The sequence below is a fragment of the Bidens hawaiensis genome, unplaced genomic scaffold (assembly GCF_021521415.1).
Source record: "Bidens hawaiensis isolate Kalapana, Puna unplaced genomic scaffold, B.hawaiensis_p1.1 tig00028294_1, whole genome shotgun sequence".
In the NCBI taxonomy this organism is placed as follows: domain Eukaryota; kingdom Viridiplantae; phylum Streptophyta; class Magnoliopsida; order Asterales; family Asteraceae; genus Bidens; species Bidens hawaiensis.
Genome location: NW_027494616.1, coordinates 271,338 through 277,099, shown reverse-complemented (window position 1 = coordinate 277,099; position 5,762 = coordinate 271,338).

The following is a 5,762-nucleotide window of genomic DNA, read 5'->3' as shown; positions in this document are numbered from 1 at the left end:
TGGTCAAATTTCTAGTTGGGATGATCTAGTGAAGAAGTTATCACAACAGTTCAGCCAACAGAAGAAGCACACGCCTGACCAGTCAGAGAATCTGGATGTTATCCGCCGGGATAATGAATCCATAAAAGATTTTATCACCAGGTTCAATGACGAAAGTCTGAACATTGGTGGGATCAGCAAAGACATGCTCCGCGGTGCCTTCCGCAAGAATGTCAAGTGTGACGAGTTGATCCGCACACTCACTGGTAGAGATGGAATGCCAAAGGAATGGGACGATATATAACTGCGGCGAAGTTATTTGCCAACACTGAAAAAATATTAGGGAATAACAGTTCGAGGCAAAAAACCCAAAGTTGAGTTTCAAACTCCACGACCCAATAAACAGGCAAAAGGACCAATTTGGTCAAGACTTTAGCCAAATACGGAGGCATCAAAGCCATTTGTTGCAAGATCACTCATTGGCAACAAGAACAAAGGAGGACCCTCATTTCGGGGTCCTAACAGGTGGACCCCTCTTTCAAAAACTCCCGCTGAAATTCTCACCACAGAGAACGTGAACTTCCGGAAGCCACAGCCACTCACAAGGAGGTCGTTCCTTGATGCTAAAAAACATTGTCCGTATCATAATGACATTGGTCACAATACGAACGAGTGTAATGCTTTGAAATGTGAAACTGAGGTGGCTGTGAAGTCCGGGAAACTTGGACACCTGGTGAAAGATGGAAGGCCCGGGAAAAGCTCCCATACGGGACAACCAGGGCTCATCCAAAAAGCAAGTCAAGGACTTGAACGTCAATATGATCCAGGGCGGACATAAGGTGGGAGGAAAGAGAAGAGAATCTGATGAAGAGGAATGGAAAAACGAACCAGTGATTTTTCCACGAGTCAAGGGAGGTCCCAATAACAAGAACCCCCTAATTATTACTGCCGTTTTTGGTCATTATCGTTCTCAGTATGTGTTCTTTGACACTGGAAGTACATCGGATATCATGTATGAACAGTGCTTTGAGCAACTGGATGACGAAGATAAAGAAAGGTTAAAACCCATCCATGCTCCGGTATCAGGATTTGGAGGGGAAATAATGCATCCGCGTGGGGTGATTTCTTTCCCGGTCACCCTGAGCGATGGAGTTCACTCAAGGACTGAGGAGGTTGAATTTTTAGTTCTGCCTGCAATGTCAAAACATGATATCATCCTGGGGCGAGAAGCAATTGGAGATTTCAATGCTCACCCGTCCACAGCTCATGGTGCGGTAGGAGTTCCAACCAGCACCAGCGTAGCAATAATTCATGTCAATCGAAATTGCTTCACTACAGAAAGCTCAAAACCCAGCAAGATTCCAAAACAATCTCTGAGGACCGAACCGGAGAAATGGGTTTTGAGCAAGAAATTTCCTGATCAAACTGTAACAATTGGACTTGCTATCTCTGAGATAGTACGGACTTTCTTGAAACAGTTGCTATCAAAAAACATTGACGTCTTCGCATGGCAACCCGCGGACATGACTGGTGTCCCGCGGAGAATTGCAGAGCACAAATTAAGGGTAAACCCTATGTTTACACCGATTGCTCAAAAACAGTGTAAGATGGGTTCAGAACAAACAAATGCAATGAATGAGCAAGTTCATGACCTCTTACGGGCTGGAATCATTCGTACAATTCAATATCAGACCTGGGTCGCCTATCCGATTATTGTCCCCAAAAGTAACGGGACATGGCGGATGTGTATAGATTTCAAGGATCTAAACAAGGCGTGTCCCAAAGATTGTTATCCGTTACCAGAAATAAACCTCAAGGTTGACGCTGTAGCACCATTCAAATTCAAATGCGTCTTAGATGCTTACAAAGGCTATCCGCAAATCCGCATGGCCGCGGGTGATGAGGATAAAATAGCTTTTCGTACCGATCAAGGCACTTTTTGCTACAAGATGGTGCCTTTCGGATTAAAGAATGCAAGAGCCACATATCAACGGTTGATGGACGTAGCGTTTAAAAGTCAAATTGGTCGAAACTTGGAAGTTTATATGGACGATCTTGTGATCAAAAGTGTTGAGGAAGACCAAATGTTGAGAGACATCGAAGAAACGTTCGAAACATTAAGAAGTATCAACATGAAGCTGAATCCAGCTAAGTGTTCGTTCAGGATGGAGGAAGGAAAATTCCTAGGAGTAATTGTCACAGGCGGGGGCTTCAAAGCTAATCCGGATAAAGTCCAAGCTGTAGCCCGCATACCTTCTCCCTCCTCCCATAAAGAAGTTCAAACGCTCAATGGTCGTTTGGTTGCTTTGAATCGCTTTTTGGCGAATCATGCAGCCAAATCCTATCCTTTTGTTTCAACACTAAGGAATTGCCTTAAGAAAGCACAATTCAGATGGACCGCGGAAGCGGAACAAGCTTTCTTGGAGGTTAAGAAATGTTTGATGGAATTGCCCACATTGACAGCACCACATGCAGGGGAACCTTTAACGATGTACTTGTCAGCATCAGACATTGCTATCGGGGATGTCCTCCTGACGGATAGAAAAAATGTTCAAACACCAATTTATTACGTCAGCAGAACACTATCAGACCCGGAGACAAGATATTCGATCTTAGAAAAACTTGTTCTAGCATTGGTCTATGCTGACCGATGCCTCCGAAGGTACTTCCAGGGCCATCCCATTAACATTTTGACCAGATATAAGCTCAAGAATGTCCTCATCAAGCCAGAATTGTCTGGATGATTGGCAAAATGGGCCATCGAGCTAGGCGAACATGCGATAGAATACAAACCTATGCCAGCAATTAAAGGACAGGTGTTAGCGGACTTCGTCACTGAAGTCCCGCAACACAAAGAGAAAGAATGTTTGATTGATCAACAACCCCAAGAACCTCCTGAACTAGGACAGATTTGGTCTTTGTTCACGGATGGGGCTTCAAGCAGTGAGGGATCTGGCACAGGCCTCAGGTTAGTCAATCCCGAAGGCCACGAATTCACATACGCCATAAAGTTAGACTTCAAAAGTACTAACAACGAGGCAGAGTATGAGGCTTTCCTGGCAGGCTTACGGATAGCCAAAAAGCTTGGGGTTAAACATTTGGAAGCCCGCGTGGATTCCGTGTTGATTGCGGGACAGATCAACGGGACATATGAAGCAAAGAATGACATAATGGCTTCATATGTGTCACAGGCAAAAGATTTGATGCTTCAGTTCTATTCATGCAAGGTCATTCACATAAAAAGAAGCGAGAAAAAATCACCAGATGCTCTTAACAATTTGGCTTCCACGAACTTTGAACATTTTGCTAAAGACATCCGCATTAAATATTAGACCGCCCGTGTGTCCCGCAACATCAAGTTTTAGTGATCCAAACGGGAGTAGAATCTTGGATGACACCTATTACAGCATACCTGTCATCCGGAGTCCTCCCAGAAGGAAAAACCGCGGCCCAGAAGATAAAACACAAAGCCTTGAACTATCAAATACATAACGGTGTTTTACACCGACGTTCCTTCTTCGGAACACTACTTCGATGTGAGGATGCCGAGGATGCGAACTATTTAATCAGAGAGGTTAATGAAGGCATCTGTGGTCTTCACGCTGACCCACGCATGGTCGTAGCGAAATTGATGAATGCTGGATATTATTGGCCGGGGATGCATCTGGACGCTGTGCATGAAATCAGATGTGTGATTCATGGCAACGTCATGCTCCTAACACACTGTGACCAAAGAACGAGCTCGTTCCAGTCACTTCAGCTTGGCCGTTCCAGAAATGGGCTATCGACATAATGGGACCTTTCCCTGAAGCCCCTGGATGCGTCAAATTCTTGATAGTATCCATCGACTACTTCACGAAGTGGGTGAAAGCCAAACCGGTTGCTTCCATAACAGCAACAAGTGTTAACAAATTCCTGTGGGAATTCATAATATGCCGGTTTGGCCTTCCACTAGAACTCGTTAGCGATAACGGAACTCAGTTCGCGGACAGTGGGCTACAAGAGTGGTTAAAAGAGTTACACATTTCTCAAATTTTCACATCTGTAGCCCACCCGCAAGCAAATGGTCAGGTTGAGAGAACCAATCGGACCATCAAGGAAGGAATCAAAGCAAGGTTAGGGACTAAACGGACGGGCTGGGTTGACGAATTGCCCCATGTACTATGGTCCTTCCGCACCGAAAAGAATTCCAGCAATTCTGAAACCCCCTTTAGTCTAACCTATGGCACAGAGGCCATGATTCCGGCTGAGATTGGAATTCCATTGGCCAGAGTTCTATTTATCGATGATAATGATCGTGAACTCCGGATGAACCTGGACCTCCTTGAGGAGAGGAGAGAATTAGCATCAATCCGCGAGCACAATTACAAACGCCAGTTGCAAAAGTATTATAACTCGCGGGTCCAGATATGTGAATTCGATGCGGGAGACTTTGTCTTCCGCAATAATGAAGCCTCCGGGCAAGTTGGCCCCAAATTGGGAAGGACCTTATAGAATTCAGAAAGTTTTATCTAAAGGTGCCTACAAGTTAGAAAAGTTTGATGGGACTGAGATCCCTAGAACTTGGAATGGGGCCCAACTAAAGAAATGTTATATGTAGTATGTTTTTCTTTTTTGGCCTGCGTGCCTAACTAGATAGTCACAAACTATGTACTTTCATTTTTTTGTAATTCGGCTTATGCCTTGTTTATTGAAATTTTCATTTAAGTCATTTACGACTTGTATTGTTATGTAATCCTTTATTGGCATACAAAGAAGATCCTACAAACACTTATATTATGAAAATAAAACAAAGTGTATCGGATACAACAAAAAACTTCTTCATTTATACAAAAGGGATTACAGGAAAGAAAGTTTAATTACAAGACAAAATCTATCTATGGCGCGACATTATCATGTCCTATACTCTTGTCTTCCGCATCATCAGCATCTTCTTCATCTTCCTCACCGAGTTCAAGAAGGACTTTTAATTGCTCGATGCTGTCTTCCTTATCTGCAAGCTCAGATATCTGCTCCACCAAAGAAAATTTCAGAGAGTCAAAATCCTTTGTCTTCTGGATGAGGACGGCAGCAGTATCTTGGCCAGCCAAGATATACTCTTTGGGAAGCTTGGAAGTGGAACCAAACTTATAGCCTTCATGAAAGCCTAGCTGGCGGCCAACCAGCTTAGAAGCTTTCAAGAAGACAGCAACATAGTTCCCAAGTTCATCACTCGCTCGGACGTCGGCGATGACCTGTTGGAATAAATATATATAAGTAACTTCAAACACCTAGATTATTTACAACAAAGAAAAAATACATACCTTGGGAATCCCTTCTGCCAACAGCCACTTTTTATCCGCCTTAGCCCGGACAAGTTCCATCTTGTGGCCAGCACACTCTAAGTCCTGATCTCGGTTCTTGGCATTAAGGTCAGATAAGCGCTTGTCCTTGGCTGTCGATTCAGCTCGTAGGGTCTCCACTAATTTGGCATGTTCATCCAATTGCTTTTGGAGAACAACCCTGGCTTCCTCGACGGCGGACCGAGCGACCTTCTCTGCTTCCAAAGCATGGCGGTCCTCCCTGGCCTCATTTATAGCTTTAAGGGCTTCTTCTTTGGCATCGGAAGCAGAGGCCGCCAACTCATCCCACTCTTCATTCATCGCCAACCAGTCCCGGGTTATTTCTTGACTTGTGGAGATCGTATTCGCCATATGATAAGAATGTGAGTTCAATAACTCTTGGTGAATACGATGGCGATGACGCTCCTTCTCGGCGGGAGGAAGACTCTCCCGCAAATACTC